Here is a 25,481-nt window from a genome sequence, read left to right as displayed (position 1 = left end):
TGATTTAAAATGTTCATTCAAACTGTGCTTTTCTTTTTGGTTCAGAAAATATATTCATATTTTTACATCAAAAATAAAGATTAGGAGTTAGATTTATCCCAGATATAACTCCACTGAAACTAAGAAACTTTCTGAAAAGATTAATTGGACCCATTGACTCTTGTGCCATATTATTATTGTGGATAAGGCACAAACATAAATGTATAGCTAGCATAACTACTTAGTGGCTTGTTGTCTGGAGTAAGTGTATTGCAGAAGACTGTAAAATTGTGCATGGACATGAAACATTTTTTCATCTATAGAATGTCATTTACACGTGCAATTGGGATAAGTGTAGGTCTCTAGCTAATAAAATATTAATAAGTGTTCATCTTGTGCTTTCAAAGAAGAACAAAATAATGGTGGAAATGAGAGCTGTTTTTTTGAATGCACACCTGCTATTCCTAGTAGCTTCTATTCTCATTTGTGTTTCAGCGTCATCTCTTGCTCTAATTTCTTACAACAAAAGTGTAATGTTCAAGAAAGAGAAAAATCTGAATGAAAGTTCCATATTGCGGAACTGTCTGAGAAATTGGTTACTTGTAAAACATTACATTGCCTGGTGTAATTACACTATTGGTGCAATTTTCAAAATTACCCAAAGGTATGTCTACACAGCAAAGTTATTTTGAAATAACAGCTGTTATTTCGAAATAACTTTACCAGTATCTACACAGTCAAACCGCTATTTCAAAATTGGTAAACCTCATTTCATGAGGAATAGCACCAATTTTGAAATTGCTATTTCGAAATAATAGTTGTGTAGACGCTTATTTCGAAATAGGGAGGCTCCAGCCCTTTCTGGGGTGCTCTCGTGGCCACTCTGGGCACAACCAAGAAAACTCCTCTCCCTCATCCTCTCCCCAGAACCCTTAAAGGGGTAGACTCTGGCCACAGTGCCTGTGCCAGCTCCAAGCCTGCCAACCCAGAGCCAGCAGTCGCTGCACCTGAACCAGTGGCTCCAGCATGAGCCAGGCAGCCAGTGCCAGCCAGCCCTGCACTGCTCCCCAGGAGCAGTTTGCCAGCTCCCAGGAGCCTGCTAGGGGCCGGAAAAGGCGGGCTCCTGCCTGATCCAGTGTGGAAATCAGGGACCTAATTCAGGTTTGGAGGGGATGTCTTTAATGTCCATGATCTCCACACTAAATGGAGGATCACAACCGTCTACAGGTGGATGGCTGCCAGCCTGGCCACCAAAGGCCACATGCGAACCCAGGAGCAGGTTCACATGAAAATCAAGGAGCTGCAGCAAGCATATGCCAGAGCCACAGGGGGCAGCCCCCAGGTGGTCATAGACCCTGGGGCAGAGCTTGCTGCCTCCTGCTGCTCCAGACCCTGCTGCCTTCCCAGCTACTGCTCCTTCTCCCTCTCCTGCTTCTTTTTTGCTGATACAATCCTGTAAACATAAGAGCTGGGTGAAATGTTTCAAATGATATTTTTTCTCTATGGATAAATTTTTCACTAAAAAGTGTGTGTGGGAGTGTAAACAACTAACATTTTTGGGGTTTTGTGACTTTTTAAAAGCTTTTTATCAACAATTTTTATGACAATTTCTAACATTTTTCTATTGAAAAATAGTTTTTGGTAAAATAGAAAACTCTAAACAAAACATTTAACATTTTGAAAAAAATGTCAATTTTTAATACTATAAAATGGAAATAATTTCATTTTTTTGTGAAATTAAAAACACAATCAAATCTAAGATGCTTTGGGGAATGTAATCTTTAACTTTTTAAAAACAATAATTCTTTAAAGAAAATGTCAGGGGACATACTATTTTTAAAATGTTTTATTTGATAATGGACATGTTTGCAGTTAAAGAAAAATCAAGTTGACTCTCTCTTAAGTCTGAAAGACCTAATTGAATTTCCTGTGTTTATTTGCATTTCTGTTGGAAATGAATTAACATGGCATTTTTATGTGTCCACAGCATCATGGATGATGTCAGTTTAGTTTTGGGAATAGTTTTATTAGCTAACTACAGCCGTTGAGCTAGAGGGGAAAAATCTTAATGCTATTACATGGATTACTAAAGAAATTAGTTTTTTCCTTTAATTTCTGGTGTTTAAAGAAACCCACATAGAATCTGATATGAGATGCTCCATTCTGCCAGAATATACAGTAGCATTTTAAGGTCTTGTTTACACAAACATTTCATTTACAGTAGGGTGACCATGTTTCCCTATATTGAACACAGGACACCTAGTAAAATTACTCCTATTCAAGCAAGTTGAATGGCAATCAATCAGAAGTGTGCAGTACAAACATTCAAATTAACGTCAAGTTAACTAGTAATGCCACATACTTGGAGTCTTTTTATTTACCTTCTTACACCCATTCCCATATAGCGTTCTCCAGGGCTGGCTTTGGGGAAAATGACACCCTGAGTGAACTTGTGTTTTGATGCCCCTGTGGCCATAGCACCACTCATTTCCCCTGGCACCTATGAGCTTCCCAACCCCTGCACCCCCATCCTGTGCTCTATTTACTGCTAACTCCTGCATTGTGCCCACTTTGCCCCTAACTTCTGTACAGTGCCCCCTTCATCCTAACCCCTGCACCTCTGCCCCCAACCCCAGCCCTGCAATTCCAGCATGTCCTGCCTCTCTGCCCCTCTGTACAGTACCCTCTACCCCCTTTGCCCAGCAACACCCATGCCCAGTTGCCCCTCATCCTCTTGGTACGGTGCTCTGGGCATGGGCCTAATTTGCCCAGCCCTAAGACCAGCCCCGGTGCTTTCACATGATGGACTGATTGGCCTGACTCAGCCTACCCTACCCAGTGCTCTCCACCCTCCATGCTTGACTGGGCCCCCGGAACAGACCAGCTTCTCCTGGTATCTGGCACTGCATCTTCTCGAGGCAGGATCTTCTCCAGGCACGCAGGGTTACAAGCCGTCCTCTTGAGATTTCTGTCAGGAATCATACCAGAATGTGGCAAGCGGCAGACTCTCAGCGCTGTGTGGGAGCTGCTTCCAGACAGCATGCTAGTGGTGGGGCTGATTGCTGTGAGCCCTTTCAACTGCGCTTATTTAAAGGGCTCGCGCCGTCCCTGCGGTTCCTAAGGCCTGAGCCCTCTAAGTAGAAACAATTGAAAGGTCTTGCAGCTCCCAGCCCCATCGTGTTGCTGGGGAGCTGCACGGGAGGCGCTTATTTCTATTTAAAAGCCTCGCCCCTTCCCTCCAAGGTCCTGCCCCTTCCAGGGCAACCTGCGGCCACTTCGAAAATTTTTGAATTGGCCCTCCTTAAAAAATTATTGGCCACCCCGATGCAGAGGCTTCAGCAAACCCAGCCAGAGAGGTGGCTCAGGAGGGGAGGGTGCCTAGGGGACAGAACAGATCTGCACTCTCTGGGCTACAGGACCTTGGGTGGGATGGCAGTGTATGAAGAGGGTGCTAAGTGTCCCTGCCTGGGGACCTGCTGGGTTGGGACAGAAACAGGTTGGAAATGGCTTCTTCCCCACCACTGCAGAGCTTAGCCAAGGGAGTGGAGATGCTTGCCATGCCAGCGCAGAGTAGAGCTTTGGCACACGCAGGGCCAGCGTTCTGTTAGCGGTTAATTCTGTTGCCTATTTGGCACATGCTGGGCCTAACATTCTGTTGGCTTTTTTGACAGCTGCTGCACAGTGAGTGGATGTTTTCAGCAGGGATGTAAGCGAGTAGTCGACTACCCGATAAGCCTAGACTTTTTGGGTAGTCAAGTTGACTCCTCTCATTCCCCATCCCCCTTGCTGCCTGTGTATCCGAGGCAGCAAGGCGGAGGAAAGAGCAGGAGCTGGTGCTGGGGGGAGCTGTCTTAAAAGCCAGTTCCCCCCAGCACGTTCTCTTTAAGAGGCAGCAGCGCAGTGGGGAGGGGAGGCTGCTGCAAAACAACCTCAGTCTGCGTGGGCCCAGGCTTGCCACGGGCAGAGACTGCACTGCACCCTGTGGAGCAGCCCCTGTCCGCAGGGGGTACCAGCGGGGACCTGGGAACCCCTGTGGACAGGAGCTGCTATCAGAGCAGCCTCTGTTCACTGCCAGACTGGGCTGCTGCTTGACAGAGGCTGCTTCATGGTAGCAACCCTGTCTGCATGAGATCTCGGTTCAGTCCTGGCTTGAGCTGGGTCTGGGAGCTACCGCTGCTGCAGCTCTGCAGTTTAAATTTAGTAAGATAGCTGCAGCGGCACAGGAGCCAAGCAAACAGAGCTGTAAACAGGGGAGTTTGAGTGGGAGTTCTGTCGGAGGAGAAGATTTTGGTGAGAAAGTAGATAAAACACAGAGGCAGTAGTGGCCATGGCCCAAGTAGTAGAGAACACAAGGAGGATGATTGGATGTGGTAGCTGCGGTATGTACATGATTTTGGAGGGGGTACCTGAAAGGAGTTTTGTTTGAATGAAGTGCCGCCTGATAGAGCTGATGGAAGAAAAGATCCGAGGACTGGAGATGCAGGTGGAAACTCTGGTCGAGTTTAGAAGGGGGTTTGAGCAGATGATGGGGCAAAGGCATGACATGGCTGAAGGGGAAAGCTTAGATATGCAGATAGAAGCAGGATCAAGGGCCTCAGAGGGGGGACTGCTGGGCAAAGAAAATTGACAGTGGAAGCATGTGACTCAGAGAACCAGGCAGAGGAAGAGATGGGTCAGTGAAGGAAAAATAGAGCTCAAGAACAGGTATGTGGAGCTGGAGAATGAAGAAGGGGTACAGCAGGTAGATAATGAAGATGGAAGGGTAAGGAAGAAGAGAAGAGTGGCTAGTCCCATAGATAAAGGGGAAGACTTAATGACACCAATAATGAGCATTAGGAGGATACAGGATGGGTTAAAGAGGATTACAAGGGAAAATAGGAATGGCAAGGACTTGCAGCCAGAGGAAGCTAGAGATAGACCAGAGAATTTCACTGTCACTAGGAAAAGGCAGGCCTATGTGATTGGGGACTCCTTATTGAGAAGAATAGATAGGCCTGTAACCAGAGCTGATCCAGAGAATAGAAGGGTGTGTTGTCTGCCAGGTGCTAAGATACGAGATGTGGAACTGAGGTTGAAGAGGATTATTAAGGGAGGAGGAAGGAATCTATTGATCATCCTTCATGTAGGAACAAATGATACGGCTAGATTCTCGCTGGAACGAATTAAGGGAGACTATGCTAGGCTGGGGAGGACGCTCAAGGAAATTGAGGCTCAGGTGATCTTTAGTGGCATTCTGCCTGTTCCTAGAGAAGGGCAACTAAGATGTGACAGGATTATGATGATCAATAGATGGCTTAGGCAGTGGTGCTATAAGGAGGGCTTTGGGATGTATGGTCACTGGGAGGCATTTATGGACAGAGGACTGTTCTCTAGGGATGGACTTCACCTAAGTAGGGAGGGAAATAGACTTCTAGGATGGAGGCTGGCTCAACTGATTAAGAGAGCTTTAAACTAGGAATTTGGGGGAGACGGTTGGGAGATGCCCAGGTAATCTCTACGCCAGATTTTAACACTGAAAACGAAGTAAGAAAGGATATAGCTGGGGGTAGGAGAATGAACATGAGGAAGGGTAGGAGGGATACTAGTCTAACAGGTCATATTGGAGGTATAACGTCCATGCCAAATTGGGTAAAGAATGTGAATGAGGCCAAACAGCAAAAATTAAGATGTTTGTACACCCATGCGAGGAGCCTAGGTAACAAAAAAGAGGAACTAGAGCTATTGGTCCAGGAAGTCAAACCAGATATTATAGGAATAACAGAAACATGGTGGAATACTAGGCATGACTGGAGTACAGGTATTGAAGGGTATGTGCTGTTTAGAAAAGACAGAAATAATGGTAAAGGTGGTGGAGTCGCATTGTATATCAAAGATGAGGTAGATTGTAAAGAAATAAAAAGTGATGGAATGGAGAAGACAGAGTCTGTTTGGGCAAAAATCACATTGGGAAAGAAAACTATCAGATCCTCTCCTGGGATAGTGCTTGGGGTGTGTTATAGACCACCAGGATCCAATTTGGATATGGATAAAGACCTCTTTAATGTTTTTAATGAAGTAAATACTCATGGAAACTGCGTAATCATGGGAGATTTCAACTTTCCAGCTATAGACTGGAGAACAAGTGCTAGTAATAATAATAGGGCTCAGATTTTCCTAGATGTGATAGCTAATGAATTCCTTCATCAAGTAGTTGCTGAACCAACAAGGGGGGATGCTATTTTAGATTTGGTTTTGGTGAGTAGCGAGGACCTCATAGATGAAATGGTTATAGGGAACAACCTTGGCTCGAGTGATCATGAGCTAATTCAGTTCAAATTAAATGGAAGGATAAACAAAAATAAATCTGAGACTAGGGTTTTTGATTTCAAAAGGGCTAACTTTAATAAATTAAGGAAATTAGTTAGGGAAGTTGATTGGACTAAAGAAATTATGGATCTTAAAGTGGAGGAGGCCTGGAATTATTTTAAGTTAAAGTTGCAGAAGCTGTCAGAAGCCTGTATCTCAAGAAAAGGGAAAAAATTTATAGGCAGGTGTGTTAGACCAAGCTGGATGAGCAAGCATCTCAGAGAGGTGATTAAGAAAAAGCAGAAAGCATATAAGGAGTGGAAAATGGGAGGGATCAGTAAAGAAAGCTACCTTATTGAGGTTAGAACATGTAGGGACAAAGTGAGAAAGGCTAAAAGTCAGGTAGAGTTGGACCTTGCAAAGGGAATTAAAACCAATAGTAAAAGGTTTTATAGCCATATAAATAGGAAAAAAACAAAAAAAGAAGTAGGACCGCTAATTACTAAGGATGGAGTGGAGGTTAAGGATAATCTAGGAATGGCCCAATATTTGAACAAATACTTTGCTTCAGTCTTTAATGAGGCTAATGAAGAGCTTAGGGATAATGGTAAGTTAACAAATGGGACTAAAGATATGGAGGTAGATATTACCATATCCGAGGTAAAAGCCAAACTTGAACAGCTTAATGGGAATAAATCAGGGGGCCCAGATAATCTTCATCCAAGAATATTAAAGGAACTGGCACACGAACTTGCAAGTCCATTAGCAAATTTTTTAAATATATCTCTAAACTCAGGGGTTGTACCATTTGATTGGAGAATTGCTAATATAGTTCCTATTTTTAAGAAAGGGAAAAAAAGTGACCTGGGTAACTATAGGCCTGTTAGTTTGACATCTGTAGTATGTAAGATCCTGGAAAAAATTTTGAAGGAGAAAGTAGTTAGAGACATTGAGGCTAATGGCAATTGGGACAAATTACAACATGGTTTTACCAAAGGTAGATTGTGCCAAACCAACCTGATCTCCTTTTTTGAGAAAGTAACAGATTTTTTAGATAAAGGAAATGCAGTGGATCTAATCTACCTCGACTTTAGTAAGGCCTTTGATACAGTACCACATGGGGAATTATTGGTTAAATTGGAAAAGATAGGGATTAATATGAAAGTTGAGAGGTGGATAAGCAACTGGTTAAAGGGGAGACTACAGCGGGTCATATTGAAAGGTGAACTGTCAGGTTGGAGGAAGGTTACTAGCGGAGTTCTTCAGGGATCAGTTTTGGGGCCAATTGTATTTAATCTTTTTATCGCTGATCTTGGCACCAAAAGTGGAAGTGTCCTAATAAAATTTGCAGATGACACAAAGTTGGGAGCTATTGCCAATTCAGAAAAGGATCGGGATATCATACAGGAAGATCTGGATGATCTTGTAAATTGGAGTGATAGCAATAGGATGAAATTTAATAGTGAGAAGTGTAAGGTTATGCATGTAGGGTATGTCTACACTACCCTGCTAGTTCGAACTAGGAGGATAATGTAGGCATACCGCACTTGCAAATGAAGCCCGGGATTTGACTTTCCCGGGCTTCATTTGCATAAGCGGGGAGCCGCCATTTTTAAATCCCCGCTGCTTCGAACCCCGTGTAGCGCGGCTACACGGGGCTCGAACTAGGTAGTTCGGACTAGGGTTCCTATTCCGAACTACCGGTACACCTCATTCCACCTAGTTCGAGCCCCGTGTAGCCGTGCTACACGGGGTTCGAAGCAGCGGGGATTTAAAAATGGCGGCTCCCCGCTTATGCAAATGAAGCCCGGGAAATTCAGATCCCGGGCTTCATTTGCAAGTGCGGTATGCCTACATTACCCTCCTAGTTCGAACTAGGAGGGTAGTGTAGACATACCCTTAGGGATTAATAACAAGAATTTTAGTTATAAGCTGGGGACACATCAGTTGGAAGTAACGGAGGAGGAGAAGGACCTCGGAGTCTTGGTTGATTATAGAATGACTATGAGCCGCCAAAAAGGCTAATACGATCTTGGGATGTATTAGGCGAGGTATTTCCAGTAGGGATAAGGAGGTGTTAGTGCCATTATACAAGGCATTGGTGAGACCCCATTTGGAATACTGTGTGCAGTTCTGGTCTCCCATGTTTAAGAAGGATGAATTCAAACTGGAACAGGTACAAAGAAGGGCCACTAGGATGATCCGAGGAATGGAAAACCTGTCTTATGAAAGGAGACTCAAGGAGCTTGGCTTGTTTACCTTAACCAAAAGAAGGCTGAGGAGGGACATGATTGCACTCTTTAAATATATTAGAGGGATAAATACCAGGGAGGGAGAGGAATTATTTAAGCTTAATACCAATGTGGACGCAAGAACAAATGGATATAAGCTGGCTAGTAGGAAGTTTAGACTTGAGATTAGACAAAGGTTTCTAACCATTAAAGGAGTGAGGTTCTGGAACGGCCTTCCAAGGGAAGTAGTGGGGGCAAAAGATCTATCTGGTTTCAAGATTAAACTAGATGGGTTTATGAAGGGGATGGTTTGATGAGATAACGTGATCTTGGTAACTAATTGACCATTCATTATCAGTGGGAAATAGGTCAATGGAGGGATGATAGGAGTTACTATAGAGAACTTTCTGGGTGTCTGGCTGATGAGTCTTGCCCACATGCTCAGGGTTTAGCTGATCGCCATATTTGGGGTCGGGAAGGAATTTTCCTCCAAGGTAGATTGGCAGAGGCCCTGGAGGTTTTTCGCCTTCCTCTGTATCATGGGGTACAGACCACAGCTAGAGGATTCTCTGCATCTTGGGGTCTTCAAAGTATTTGAAGGCTTCAATATCTGAGATGTAGGTGAGAGGATTTTCTAGGAGGGGTGGGTGAGATTCTGTGGCCTGCACTGTGCAGGGGGTCAGACTAGATGATCATAATGGTCCCTTCTGATCTTAAAGTCTATGAGTCTATGAGCCTCAGCAGGAGTAGCGCCTGGACCCAGTGCATGCCGAGACTGAGTACTTTCCCTTATCAACTAGTCGTGTATTTGATATTGTTTGTATCAACTACATGATTAGCCAATTACCTGCCTCGTAATATCCTTAGTTTTCAAAAAATATCCACAATGATTTAAAGATCTCTGAGTGCTAATTTAATCCCCTAAATTTGCATGTATAGTTGGGATTTTTTTTCAAATATGCATTACTTTGCATTTATTTACATTGAAATTCATTTGCCATTTCGTTGTCCAATCACCTAGTTTTGTGAGATCCTTGTGAAGCAGTTTAGTACCATCTGAAAATTTTGCCACCTTGTTTACTCCCTTGTCCAGATTATTTATTAATGTGTTCAATAGGATTGGTCCCAGTGCAGACCCCTGCCGGACACACCTACTCACCTCTCCCCATTCTGAAAATTGACCGTTTATTCCTACCCCTTTTTTCTATCTTTTAACCAGTTATCACTTGCAGGAGAGCTTAAATATTGGACTGTCCTTTTAAAAATGGGACATCTGGTCCCCCTAGTTTGCAGCAAATTGGGATGTAAATCTTCCACAGGAGCGTGCTATGTAGTAACTGTCTGTCTGGGCCCTGTGTTTGAAGTGGAGTAGATCAAAGCTTACTAAGGAAGTGTTAGTGCATGTCAGCAGGGTCCATGGGAGAGTTAATGTGTAGCAGGCCAGTGCTGGGTAAATTCACATTCCAGTTTGCTGCAAACGAAATGCTTGAGTAGATAGTCCCTAAGAGCGTGTCACTTTTGTCTGAACTGCTTTATAATTACCTTGTAAAGTTGTACTGTCAAAGTTAACTTAAGAATTTAATTGATGTTAAAAATACTTCATTTTTGTGTCCTAAACTATCAGCAATTTAGAACAAGGGTTGCAGCGCAGATAAAATCCAAGCTGGGCAACCTTCCAACAAAGAACCTTGTGTGCTTGTGGTTTTTTTGCAGAAGCATTCTTATCACACTATATTGTCTTTCTGTTGGACTGTTAGAGTTGTGAGGAGGCAGGGTAGAGAGAGCAAGATTCTTATTTCTAAATAACAATTGTTCAGAGAGAACGATTCACATAAATTTTGATATTTCATTATAAGAAAGGCACAAGCACTGTCCATTAGCAATGCCTGTTTGGCATTTTAATAATACAAAAGACACATGTTTCTATGTATCTTAACAAAGTGTCTAGGTCAAGACGAAAGTCTAAAAAAAATGGATGTCCAAACTTTGGTGTCCAGTATTTAGGCCATTCAGACCATATGTAGGCCCCTAAGTAAAGTGGCCTTATTTTAAAAAAATAGTAAACATCCAGTCCCTCCTAATGAGTACATGAAACAGTGAAATTATCTTGGGTTTCATAAATTTCACTGTGCTCAGTTCTGGTCTTCTCAATTTTTAGTGGAGTTAAAGCATGGTCCTGTTAAGAACATGGTGCGAGAGAGAGAAAAATAAAACAAACAAAAAGAGAAAACAGAAGTGGCTGAGCAACAAAAAGGAAGGGATGCGGCCAAAATGTGTACACAGCTCACTAGAGAGAGAGCAGCAGACAAAATGAAGGATAAATGACAAAGAGAGGGGGAAAAGCATGTCCCGCTATTCGCAGCTTGGTGCTAAGGGCTGAAATAAATTGCTATGAAACAGGTGCTTAAAAGTGAGCAGACCTGTAAGACCAAGTCAAAAATAATATGAATATTGTGGGCTGAAGCCTTAATACCAAGGAGTGGGAATACACTGGGCTTATGTCAGGGTTATGCCTTTGGAGGCAAGAGAAAGGGTTCATTTTTGTAGATGGTCTGAATAGGTTTAATGCAGTGATTCTCAAAGTGTGGACCCTGATCATCTTGCAGGTGGGCCACGGGCTCAGGGCTCATCCCTCTCCTCCTACCCCCCCCCCCCCCACAGTGGTGAGCCCACACTGGTTTTCCAGTCCCGTGCTCCCCCCGTGAGAGTGCCACTGCCAGCTTCACGCTTCAAGTGGAGAGGTAGCTCTGATCCTTATGGGCTGGATCTGGCTTGTGGGGGACAAAAGAGGGAGAAGGAGGAAGCAGCTCCATGCACTGCCACTACTCCTCCCCGTTGCTGGGGGAATGGCAGCACAGGAAACATCTCACCTGGAGGCTTTCCCTGCTGCTCCTGTTCGCCAGAATCCTGATCAACGAGAGCATCAGGGGGCAGTGCCTGGGTAAGGCAGGGGGTGTGGAGTCAGTGCCCCTTCATCTCCCTCATGCCCAAATCCCTACTTCCATCCCCCACACACATCCCTCCTACTGAGACCTTGCACCCCCACCCTTCTCCTGTACCCTCCCTCCCACCAAGACCTCACATCCTCACCCCTCTTCTGCACCCACCCTCCCACTCAGACTCCTTGAAATAACCCTAGCGTTATTTCAAAATAACCTAAGTCCCTGTCTACGGTGCAGGCAGTTATTTTGAAATAATGTTGAAATACTATCAAGTTGGAAACTTACTCTGACACCGGTAACCCTCATTGTATGAGGAGTAAGGGAAGTCGGAGGAAGAGTGCTCTATTTCGAAATAAGTGCTGTGTAAACTTTCCCAATTTCAAAATAAGCTATGCAATTGACGTAGTTCAATTTTTGTAGCTTATTTCGAGTTAAGCCCTACTGTGTAGACGTACCCTGAATGTCCAAAATTGCTCTGAAACATAAGTGTGTTTTTTATGCCGTGATGGGTCAAATACTACATTTACTCTTTGTTAACACTTTAGTTTTGAAGACTTCACTTTGTTTTTTCCTAGTATCTGCTTATTTAATTTTGATATTTGTTTTATTATGCCTTAAATTTGTGCTCACTTCCTTTGAAAATTAATCCAAGGAATAATAGTTTTGGTAAATGGAGAGATCATCAGTGGGACAGAAATGGGTTTATAAAAGGCAAAAGCTTTAGTCTGTCTCAGCTTTCTTTTACTGCCGTGCACGCTTTTTTGAGTTGGCCTGTTTGCCTGTTATTTATACTCTTCCAATTTTTACCTGCTTTTTACAACTTCTTTCAAATGATGCACTGCAACAGACTTCAGCTTTCAACAGCTCTTAATTATTCAAGTTTCATGTGCTGTGTTAGTGGATGATGATATAAAACATTGAGGCTATGTCTACACTGTGCACGTTTTGCGCAAGAAATATGCAAAGTAGATGAAGTGTGGAATATCGCTATAGCTCATTTGCATAATTAATGAGGCTCCATTTTTGTGCAAGAGGCTTTTGCGCAAGAGCTGTTCTTCTTCCTGAAAAAAAATGTGGAATAGCTCTTGCGCAAGAGGGGCTTTTTGTGCAAAAATGGAGCCGAATTTAATTATGCAAATGAAGCATGGTGATATTCTACGTTTAGCTTTATTTGCATATTTCTTGTACAAAATGGGCGCAGTATAGACATAGCTTGCGTGTCTTCTGCAATATTGAGAAGAGGGAAATGTGGGAACAAAAAGGAGAATTTACTGTGTAGTCTAGTGTTTAGAGTTGTTCTCTATTCATTTCTGGCAGACTGATGGTGTGACCATGGGAAAGTCATTTATTCTCTCTGGGTATGTCTACACTAGCCCCCTAGTTTGAACTAGGGAGGCTGATGTAGGCATTTGAAGTTGCAAATGAAGCTGGACTAACTGCCCATGTCTTCCTTGCAGGGGAATAAAAGGTAGTTCGAACTAGGGCTTTAATCGAACAACCGGGTTCCTGCCGCGTGTAGACACGGGCAGTTAGTCCGGACTTGTAAATTTCAAAAAATGGCGACTGGCTGGGAAGATGCAAATCAAGCGCGGGATATTTAAATCCCGGGCTTCATTTGCAATTTGAATGCCAACATTAGTCTCCCTAGTTCAAACTAGGGAACTAATGTAGACATGGTTACATTTCTCTATTTGTAGAGTATTAACTATACTTTCTAAACTTAATTGGGGGTTGTGGAGAATAATTATAATTTGTAAAGTGCTTTAAGACCCTTTAATGAGTGGAGTATATACTAGATGTGTGAAGATGCTAGAGTTATTAATTTGTCTGGCAATATCCAGAATGCTCTAATAGCCCTGCTTTTGGATTTTGGGAGCAAACTAATAGCTATGTGGTATACTAGAATCCATCTTATCTGCTTTATACTGCTCTTTCACCTCTTTTAGCATCTCTTACTTTTAACCATGATTGTTGTGTTGTTGTTTTTTGAGAAATACTGAGGTTACATTTAATATTATCTTTGTAGATTAGATACATAATGTTTCCCAGATGTTGTTGGTAGATCTAGCAGCTGCTAAAGGTAAACTATTTCCAAGGTATATTATATTGGATCAGCAGAAGCTGATGGTATTGAAGCTCACCAGTAAAGGGGTTAATTGGATAATTTTAAAAAAATGATTAATCGTTAATACAAATTATGCGTAGCTACTCTTTGTAGCTACACAAGGCTGAAGAAGGGTTTCTTTCATACTTTTCTCTAAACTTTTGAGTAGCTCATTAGTACTACTGAAGTTTCTTAGTACGCATATATTGAAGGAAAAAGAGAGACGATTTTCTACTATATCTCAAAACTTCAAAGTCCATGATTTGGAAAATTGAGTGTTTAATTTTCCAAGAGTATATGAAAGAAAACAGAATCAGAGACAGAGGCAGGTTTATCTCTTCAGATTGTATTTGAAAAAAATACCCATCCCCCACTACGCTCTCAACCAGAAAAACCCTCCTCCTCTTCAGTCTACGAAGGAAAAAAAAGATGCAGAACACATCACATACAGGACTTGAACCTAGCCCCTAATTAAATACCTAATTGTTTTCTTTGTTTCTGATTCAATATTTTTCTCCCCCTCTGGTATAGTTTGACTCAGCATAATTCAAAATGTGAACAGGGAAAGGAAATAGATTTTTTTTATTTCGATCCACTGGTCAGATAATAGAGCCAAAGATTTGATTGACGGTCCTCTAAATTTATTTGCAAGTCTAAAATAGAGAGGCATCAAAAGGGGTCATAATTAATGTCTTTGTCTCTTTAATTAAAATCCTAATTTTGGGGATTTTCTTTTTAGAAAAAAATACTGAGTCAAAGAACTTTTTACTGCTTCATTTAAAGCACGTGATAATATCTTTGAACTAAGGATGTAAATGACTAGTCCAGAAGGAACTCGACTAGTTTCTGCCTCTTCACCCCCCCTTACTGCCTCTACAACCTGCAGCTCTTGTACATTTCAATGGAAGAGGTACAGAAGGGAACCCGTGCCAGTGGGGACTGCTTTGGTCCCCACTGGCACGGATTCCCACTGCCTTTCTCCCTTTGAAATGTACAAGAGCCATGGGTGGCTCTTGTACATTTCAAAGGGAGAGGCGCAGAGGGGTAATGAGTGCCCCCCCTTATTAAATAATTGAAATTTAACATCCCTACTTTGAACCAGCAGTTTTTTATAAAGCCTAAAAGTTTATTCTTTTGTCCAATTAGCTTTCCTGAGGGGACCCTCTATTGTCTCAATATCGAATAGTTTAGTTACTGAGGCCTTTCTGAGTAACTGAAAACATAAAAGGGAAATATCCATCCTAGCATGACCCATGATCCATTTTAGACATTTTGTTCCTCTTGGATATCAAACCAGAAGGTAGGAATGAAGAAAATAATTCAGAAGTTGAATTTTTTAAAACCTGGAGAACACTTGTATTGTTGCATCCTCAATGCAATCTGCAGGGGTTTATCAGGGATAATGTATGACAGTTAATGCCATTTTATTCACAGCAGAAGTAGAAAATGATACATTATCTTGTAAGAAATGATGACTGAAGACATTTCACACTTTCAGTTCAGCTATTCTTTTATAGGAAATAAAGCCTAGTAGGGTTGCCCGTTAAACAGACTATTCTTTGAGCAAAACATTATAATAATTCAAAACCCAAGTCCTTTAAAATCTTATTCAGATTCTAATGGACTAAAAACCTAATAACATAGAAGTAGGATAATGCAGCCAATTTACCCCTTTAATAGTGACATCAAAGTATCTTATCTTATTGGTCATCAGAGTGTCTTCCATCAATGTGCAGAGAGGTTTAGTTCTGTAATACTTGAGTAACGTCTCTTTATAGTTAGTAAGTAGGGAAAAGTATGGTAGTGCTTTTTTTTGGAGCTGAGAAATACAGATGTATTTTGCTTTCTTCCAAGAGTGGCTTCAGCTATAATTTGTGGGAAAGGAAAGCATTAACGTCTCATTTCCCAAACCTACTGGAAAAGAAGACCTTGTTCAAAATTCTTGCTCTATATGAGGAAGTGGGAATTTTTTGTAGTAATTTTATGAATCCTGTTTGTGCTTCAGTTTGTTTCTTTGTGTGCTGCATTGTTACCCACTAGGTAGAAGGGGACTGCTTTTAGGGCAGGCCTGGACAAAGCCCTCTAGCTTGATATCAGTGGAGTATCTGAGAAGTATCCATTCATCAGGACATTGACACTTAGCATTTCAAGACATAGAGCAGGGCTACTCAACTTTGGAAGCCCTGAGGGCCACAATGATACTCACAGCACATGCTGAGGACCTCAACTTAAGTGTGGTTGCATATACTGTACATGCAAATATATGCAAATAGCTCCCTTCACACCGACGGACATGAATACAAAGATTAAGGCAAGACTACACAATACATGGGCCCCATTTAAGTCAGTTCTGTTGATATTATTAAAATGCAATATTTACCCAATGTTCGCCCATATGACCGCACTTTTAATGATCAATGATAGTCCAGGAATTTAACTACTAAAATGCATATCAACAGAAGACCATTATATTGACGACTATTTTGTTTTGGCTTCCACCCGCGGGGCGCAAACAAACGGACTGCGGGCCGCATGCTCTAGTATTCTGACAACTCTGAGTGAGTTTCATTGCAATTGCTGGGTGTGTTAATTCTCAAAAATTAGTCTGGCTGAGTTGGACTCAGTCACTGAACAGAGCTCATGGTATGAAGCAGGAGTGCAAAAGGCCCCGAGGTTCATGCGATGCTGTATGGAATCTGGGAGACACTTGAGGATATTACCAATATCACTATTGTAAAATTTCTCTGATTTGTGCCAGATTTACCATGAAAGATATCTGCAAAATTGTTATAATCATCTTATTTAGAAGTTAAAAATTACTTAGAAAAGTTAGCTGTCTTCAAGTCACCAGGGCCTGATAAAATGCATCCTAGAATACTCAAGGATGTGACAGAGGAGGTATATGAGCCATTAGCTATCATCTTTGAAAAGTCATGAAAGTTGGGAGAGCTACCAGAAGACTTGGAAAAGGGCAAACATAGTGCCCATCTATGAAAAGGGAACTAAGAACAACCCAGGAAACTACAGACCAGTCAGTTTAACTTCTATGCCATGGAAGATAATGGAGCAAATAATTAAGGAATTCATATGCAAATATTTGGAAGAAAATAAGGTGATAGGTAACAGCCAGTAAGGATATGTAAAGAACAAATCATGTCAAACCAATCTGATAGCTTTCTTTGATAGGATATCAAACCTTGTGGATAAGGGAGAAGTGGTGAATGTGGTATACCTAGACTTTAGTAAAGCATTTGGTACGATCTTACATGACCTTCTTATCAGCACACTAGGAAAATACAACCTAGTATACTAGGCTGTAAGCTTCTATAAGGTGGGTGCATAACTGGCCATTCTCAGAGAGTAGTTATTAATGGTTTACAGTCATGCTGAAAGGGCCTAACAAGTGGGGTTCTAAAGGGGTTTGTTTTGGGACCGGTTCTGTTCAATATCTTCATCAACAGTTTAGATGATGGCATAGACAGTACTCTTATTAAGTTTGCAGATGATACCAAGCTGGGAGGGGTTGCAAATGCTTTGGAGGATAGGGTCATAATTCAAAATGATCTGGACAAACTAGAGAAATGGTCTGAGGTAAATAGGATGAAGTTTAATAAGGACTAATGTCAAGTACTCCACTTAAGAAGAAACAATCAGTTTCACACATACAAAATGGGAAGCGACTGTCTTAGAAGGAGTACTGCAAAAAGGGATCTAGGGGTCATAGCGGACAACAAGCTAAACATGAGTCAATAATGTGACACTGTTGCAAAAAAAGCAAACATGATTCTGGGATTCATTAACAGGAGTGTTGTGAACAAGACACAAGAAGTCATTTTTTCACACTACTCTGCACTGATTAGACCTCAGTTGGAGTACTGTGTCCAGTTTTGGGCATCACCTTTCAAGAAGGATGTGGAGAAATTAGAAAGGGTCCAGAGAAGAACAACAAAAGTGATTAAATGTCTAGAAAACATGACCTGTGAGGGAAGACTGAAAGAATTGGGCTTGTTTAGTTTAGAAAAGAGAAGGCTGATAGGGGACATGCTTGCAGTTTTGAAGTATCTAAGGGTATGTATACACTACCAACCTAGTTCGAAGTAGGGTGGTTAATGTAGATATTCGAAGTTGCAAATGAAGCCCGGGATTTAAATATCCCGGGCTTCATTTGCATCTTGCCGGGCGCCGCCATTTTAAAATCCGCGTTGGTGCGGACTCCGTGCCAGCGGTTACACGCGGCACGGAGTAAGTAGTTCGCATTAGGCTTTCTAATTACTAATTACTTTCTAATTACTCCTCGTTTAAATCCAGGGCTTCATTTGCAACTTCGAATACCTACATTAACCACCCTAGTTCGAACTAGGGTGGTAGTGTAGACATACCCTAAAAGAGTGTTACAAGGAACAGGAAAACAAATTGTTCTTCTTGTCCTGTGATGATAGGAAAAGAAGCAATGGGCTTAAATTGCAGCAAGGGAGGTTTAGGTTGGACATTAGGAAGAACTTCGTAAGCGTCAGGGTGGTTAAACAGTAGAATAAATTGCTTAGGGAGGTTGTGGAATCTCCATCACTGGAGATATTTAAGAGCAGGTTGGATACACACCTGTCAGGGATGATTTAGATAGTGCTTGGTCCTGCTGTGAGGGCAGGGGACAGGACTTGATGATCTCCTGAGGTTCCTTTCAGTTCTAAGGTTCTATGATTCTATGTTTGTATCACCTTTGTATTATGTTTTATGGATATGTATGTATGTCTGTATTTCAAACTTGTGTTATGCTTTTTGGTGACATCTCCCACAGTTTGGCATCAGCACTGCCTCCATCTGTTTGATGGCCCATTAAAGACCATATGCTGTACAGTTGACCCCTTGAGAGAAGGCCAGGGATACACCTTAATGATGCAGTAGGGCATGCAATTAGTTTGAATTAGTCAAAATAGCACATCCACACTGAACTTAGAGCCCCCAGAAGCACTCTAGGGAGGGCACCAGGAGGGCAGATACTTCCTTTTACTGCTTAGTCCAGCAAGCTGCGACATGTGCTCTCAGGGGCTCCTCTCTATGGCCGCGTCTCACAACCCATTCCTCCATTGCCTCCCCCCTCTCAGGACAGAAAAGGGATGCAGATGGCACGTGCCTTCTTGTGCTCTGGTTTCCCATGTGGACACCACTGCACTGACACCATGGAGCCAAAGCTGTGCAAGGCAGTGCCAGGCTCATGGGCATCATGCTGCGCCTCATGGCTTCATGATGAGGATAAGGAGGACGGACCTCAGCGTGGTCTGCATGTCCTGTTCACCCAGGTCCTGTCCATGCCTCCAGTATTTCTGCTGGAGGGAGATGAGCTCGGACTGGTGGGACTGCATTGTCCTGCGTGGATGGGACAATCAGCAGTGGCTGTAGAACTTTCACATGCGGAAAGCCAACTTCCTGGAGCTCTGCGAGTGGCTTGCCGCTGCCCTCAGGTGACAGGACACTTGCACGAGATCCGCAATCCCTGTGTAGAAGCACGTGGCCATCATCCTGTGAAAGCTCGCCACACCAGACAAGCTACTGCTCAGTCTGGAACCAGTTTGGCATGGGGGAAATCCATAGTCGGGGCCATGCTCATACAGGTAACCAAGGCCATCAAGTAGGTATTGTACAGAGAGCCATCACTCTGGGCAATGTGGCCACCATAATTGACAGCTTTGCTGCCATGGGCTTCCCTAACTGTAGTGAGGTCATAGATGTCATGCATGCCCGCATCTTCTGGAACGCCTGCCTCTTCTGAAAGTTGCACACTGTCACTTTTTTTCTCTCACCTCACCATCACAGTCAGAGAGGTGGACATGCCCATTGTGATCCTGGGCAACGCAGCCTACCTCTTGTTCCCCTAGCTCATGAAGCCCTACATGGGCAACCTGGATCCCAGCAAGAAAGAGTTCAACACCAGGCTCAGTAGGAGCGGAATCATCGTGGAATGTGCATGTAGGTGTTTAAAGGGGGAGGTTTAGGAGTCTGCTCACCCATCTGGACCTCAGTGAGTGCAACATCCCCTTTGTGGTGGTGGCCTGTTGTATACTCCACAATTTTTGCAAAAGCAAGGGGGAGACTTTTCTGTGTTTGAAAAAACAAGACTCTTTATTCGGGGGGAGGAGAGGGGGACATATAACTCTTTATTCGGTGAGGGAATGGGAAAAAAACCTGGACTGGGGGAGAAGGGCTCAGGGCCAGGGCTGGAAGTGGTGCTTGCCTCTGGGTGGCCTGGAGTCTCCGGCAGCCCTAGAGATTCCACTGCCCCATGTTCTGGGGCTCTGGCAGCCCCTGGAAAGCTTTGGAGAGAAGCCATGGGGCAGGTGAGAGGTGGCTGGTGGCCCGCTCCATGCTTGATGCCATGCGCTCCATCACCATGGTGAGGCTGGAGAACATGCTGTGCCGTGCCAGGTGCAGGGTCTGCTGGCTGGGTGCTGGCAGGCTTGCACCTGGCACGGGCACCGTAGCCAGCCCGTGCCCCTTTAAGGGCTCCGGGGCCGGGAGGGAGGGGCAGAAGAGTTTCCCTGGTTGTGCCCAGAGTGGCCACCAGGGAAAGCTGGGGAGGGCTAGCCTCCCACTAGTTCGAATTAAGTGGCCACACAGCCCTTAATTCGAACTACTTAATTCGAACTAGGCGTTATTCCTCGTAGAATGAGGTTTACCTAGTTCGAATTAAGCGCTCCGCTAGTTCAAATTAAGTTCGAACTAGCGGTTTGTATTTGTAGCGCCTATGAAAGTTAATTCGAACTAACATCTGTTAGTTCGAATTAACTTTGTAGTGTAGACATACCCTTTCTGACTATATCTTAGAGAATCTCTATCTATGGATTCTCCTCTAAGAGAAGTCTCCCTCCGGTTTACGTGCATCTCCGCACCAATTGGCTTTCCCCCATCTCTTAGTTTAAAAACTGCTCTACGGCCTTTTTAATGTTTGGTGCCAGCAGTCTGGTTCCACCCTGGTTTAGGTGGTGCTCCAAAGCTGCATCTGTAGTCCCCAATCCTGTGGATCTGTGACATCTTCTAGCAAAGGGGAAACTTATGCCAAGGCTCCCAGTTAGCCTGTTTAAAAATGCTTTGGGGGAATTATAGAAATGGCGTGTTTCACTCAATTTGTTTTTATGCAGGAATAATGTACCACTGTATTTCCTCTGGGAGTGGAGCAGTAAAGAAACAGTAATAAGGAGCTTCTGCTCTTGACATAATATCAGAGTTTTTCCTTTTCTGAATGACATTGTATAATTACTAGTTCACTGTAGTGTGTGTCATTAACCAGATTACTGTCAGCTCTAAGTACTTTCAGGAATTATTACCTGCCATCGACATACCATACATTTATTTGGTGGAGAATTTCTTATTTATATGTTATTGCAAATGTTAATGATCTTCTTTTAAATGGAATAGGTGAGTTCTAATTTACAGGTCATATCTTCTAAGGGACATGAGCTCTGTTTCCGAATTTGCATGTATAAAATTATGTGCCTGTGCTTTGGTGGACTCACTTTAAGGTGCCTAGGATTTTGCACATGCAAAAATATTGGCTTTATTCATTGCATGTGTACAATTTTGTTTGTATATCTCTATGTGAATGTTTGTGCTTGCAGACTTCTAGATGCTCGGTATTGAACACACACAAAGTGTGTAGTTTTAAGTGCACACATTTGGCTATTGCAAATATTACAATATTAAATACAAGTACAAAATGGATATTTTTTAAAATGCCTTTTTAAAAACAAACATCTTGATTGGCTTCCTGACTTGTCAGGCTGATTGTTTCCAGCTGGATGTGTTAAACAAAGGTTGCAGAAAATGAATTTCTTTCATTCACTTTTGTGATATCTGTGGTCTGCGAAGTTAGTATAAAGTTTACTAAAGTTCAGCAGTTTCCTTTAATAACTTAAATTCCCAGTAAAGCAAGCAGGGCTCAAATGGGGAAAGGGAAACTAAAATGGGGTGGTACTCTTCTGAGATCTGCTCATGTGAGTCTTCAGACTGAGATGCCACTCATAGTAGATTGTGTAGATATATAAAATACTAACCCAAGGTAGATCTATGAGTTCCGGCTTGCTGGGATTTGAATATACCATGGGCTCAGGTAGGCTTTGTTGGTTTGACTCCTTCTGGATTAGGAAGGATAAGTGGGGGTATCTCCCCAATGCTCTCCTGTTCCCATATCCTCAGAATCAGACACCACTTGCATTAAATTGTGCACATGTTAGGGATGTAAAATCCCATTTAATTGGCTAACTGGTTAAACCATATGGTATAACCGGTTAACCGATTAAAGGGGCAGTAAGTGGGGTGGGGGCTGAATCCAGTAGCAGTGAAGACTATGCAGTGTGAGATTTGGGATGGACTTACTAGTAGTATGTGTACTTAGAGTCCAGTCTGGGATTTGGATTTGTAGACCTTGTTTTTGCATTAGTTACTCTTGGTTCTCATTTTTGAGGTCTACTGCAAACATAACGTCTGGAGACAGACTTACAGTTGAATTTTTGGAGAATAAAATAACAGTTTCAGAAATGTGCTGGTAGTCCAGATCACTGCACAGCAGCTGAGTCCGAACCCTGCTGGCAAGTGATTTTGCATGGGGGATTCCTGCCCCATTCAGAGCCATTTGCCAGATCGTAGCCTAAATCATTATATCATATGCATACAGATACATGCTTTTACCACCTATAGGTGTGGGGAAGCATTTATCAAGAAACGGAAAAACTAAATTGAGGCTTCATCTATTGTGACATAGTCAATTGGTGATTTGCATTTCCTGCTGTTAGAACTTATCTGTGTGAAAGATTTTTGTGCCAGGATGGCAACACTGAAATAGTAGCTGCACCCAATGCAGCCTCCTCAGATAGTTGTGATTGTGAGGATGTTGCAGGACATCTGAGCCTTCTATACCAGCAGATTGAGGTATTCCTCTCATTCTGTAATGCTGTGTTTAGCTACAAACCTCTGGCATGTACTGCATGTACAGAGATACCCACAGACAAAACACACCCAACCAAGTTCATGAATGGCTGGGGAAAGCATTCATTTAACAAACAATAGTCTCCAGTCAGTCTCCCCCCCCCCCCCCCCCCCGCCGTCTTACACCCTCTGAACTGTATTATTTTGCACTAGTGAGAAGCCTAGATAGATTTAAAGTGATTATAAGTAGCAGGTGTTAAGGATGTTAAATTGCGTTTAATCGGCTAATTAAGTAGTTGACGGAATTTCCATTGACTACTTGATTAATTGATAAGGGGGGCAAACTGTAGCGCCACAGTGGGGTTAGCTTGCGCCTTGGGAGCTTACACTGCTACAGCTCTGCCTTTTAAATGTAGTAAGAGCTAGTTCAAGTCTTTGTCTTCCCAATGTTCTTGTTTCTTCTGGGGAAGGTGGGGGAGGAGAAAGGCCAAGTAATGATGCCACTTCCCCTTTTTTATAATATCTTCCATGATGCTGGAAAGATCTATGCTTGTGACATGGGGATCTACCCATATTGGTCAAGCAGCCTGACTACATGCCATCTTTGAGAAGTTTTCTGTGAGGGTCATTGGGAATGTGGGAGTTCACAACTTTCACAACATATTTCAGTAACACACAGAGAGAAGAGCTTCATATACAAGGATAGCACATAGAATCTGGGAAGATATTACTGTTCAGTGGCTCAAAACTTTTAAAAATGATATCTCAAAAACCTATTTTGTACAAAACATATTACAGTTATATGACATGGATGAATATGGGGTACTACTTTGAAGTACAGTGTCAAGGTGATACACTGATGTAAAAGATGGCTTACACTTTTGAACAGGTAAAGAAATTCCTAAAAATGACAGAAAGCCCTTTTTTTTACAAAATACTATACTAGAATAAGAAATGTGATGTAAGAGTGGCTGTAGATTTATTTTGTGTATAATAAATTCCAGGTCAATATACCAATGAAACTATTCCTTCTCTCTTTTTAACACCTGGTATCTGTAAAATCTCTATTTAACATATACAGGCAGTCCCCAGGTTACATGGATCCAACTTACATCAGATCCCTACTTACAAACGGAGTGAGGCAACCCCGCACTAGCTGCTTTTCCCCCTAGCAGACCAGGGAGACACGAAGCTAGCGCCCCACCCAGCAGACCAGGGAGACGTGGAGCGGCTTTTCTCAGCAGACACCTCAGCTTGAGAATAAAGGACTGAGGGAAGTGAGGTGTGGGAGAATAAAACTGAGCTCTGGAGAAATGTTTGGCTGGAGTTTCCCCTACAATATGTACCAGTTCCGACTTACATACAAATTCAACTTAAGAACAAACCTACAGTCCCTATCTTGTACGTAACCCGGGGACTGCCTGTATACTGAATTTATTTCACTTCAGTGGTGTAGGTGTTTTGATGTGCTGATTATAATTGAATTTGAAACTGAATACTGCTGACTTTTTTACTTGTTTTCTTTACATTGGGGAAGAAGTCAAAGAGAATCTCTCTTGAATGAACTATTAATGGTTGTCTAATAATTGGGTGATCGCAGGCCATAACCAAAACTTTTTTGCGTCTGATCTGACATGCTCACTTCTGGTGTTGTTTATTATAAATATAATTTACCGTAAAACTTTGTTACAATACAATTGTTGCATAAAAAGTTACATTTATCATTTTAAATTCACTATAATTTATGTCAGGATAGTGTCTGTGGACATTTTCCTGTCTGTTCCCCCATGTTGAATTCCAGGATACATCTACGAGCCTCTGAATAAAAAAACATAAGTCAAAGATCAGAAAGGAAATGGTTTAACATGACTGTTTTCTTTTGTACGAGAGTCTGCATCAGCATTCTAAACAAACAAAATCCCTATTCATTCAACTGAATAAAGGGCGAAAACTTTTTTTTACAAACAATATACTAGTAAATGGCATTTGTAGACAAGGGTCATAGAGAGTGAACTGTTGCACAATGAACTTCCAGCAAACTTACAAAAAAAAAAAAAAACCCAAACCAAACAGCCTGGCCAAAATGTTATACCAAATAAAAGCAAGCAGGATCTTTTGAGGGGGGGATAAGGCAAAAAGCCACATTTATTGTAAAGATAATAATAAAAAAATAAAGAAAAGATAGAAGCAAACAACGTTGTTTAACTACTTAACCCTTATACATATAAACATTCATTTATCCATTTATTCAGGTTCTGTGTATTGTTATAGTTACCAGCCTGGAAGTTGCTTGTGACAGAATACTGGCCAGGTATTCTGTACACAAGTGATGGTAGTGGGGAGCGAAGTCCTGATCAGATGCGCATCTGAAGCTCCTGGTGGGCTGGCAGCAGAACCTTGGACTCTGATTTCATAGTTTTTTGTTTAGTTCTTATAGGAATTTTTTCCTATGCCAGTCTATGGAAATTGCTGTATCATGCTGATGTCTCCAGGGTGGCTGCCAGGTGCTCATCAGTGATCTCATCGGGTGGACCTCCAGTTTCTCCACTTGACACCTTTTGGTTGCACTGGCACCTGACGCCTTCTTCAGCCCTTTGTTGCTGTATTCTCAGGCTGGCACCTCTTAGAACCATTCACTCATCATCCAAGCACTCTCTCTCTCTTACATACATTCCTTAATGTTTCCCATACAATGTTTTTGTATAATAATAACTTTACATATATCAGAGTTGTAGTTACAAAAAGTTTCTGGTAATAATAACTTTACATATATCAGAGTTGTAGTTACAAAAAGTTTCTGGGTGGTATTGCTTAAAACATTCTCTGAGTGCTGAGTAAAGTTACAATGTTTTAAAGAGAACAGGCGTCAATTATGTAACAATGCCCTTCGTCAATTACAGGGCTTGGCTCCCATAGCAGAGTTAGTGGTTTGACAATGCATTGTTACAATGTATCTTTGCAATGTCAATTTCAAGCAGCCCCTTGCACAAACTTGAGCATGCCCTGCAGCACGGAGGGCGGGGG

General features: G+C 42.4%; 1 protein-coding gene across 1 annotated transcript in view; it reads left to right on the top strand.

The window, feature by feature from the left end:
- Positions 1 to 25,481, top strand: part of MTA3 (metastasis associated 1 family member 3) — a 183,950-nt gene that overhangs the window by 8,843 nt on the left and 149,626 nt on the right. The window lies entirely within an intron of this gene.

This window comes from Pelodiscus sinensis, chromosome 3, assembly GCF_052426305.1.
Source record: "Pelodiscus sinensis isolate ZL-2025 chromosome 3, ASM5242630v1, whole genome shotgun sequence".
Lineage (NCBI taxonomy): Eukaryota > Metazoa > Chordata > Testudines > Trionychidae > Pelodiscus > Pelodiscus sinensis.
This window is presented reverse-complemented; position numbering and strand designations above follow the sequence as displayed.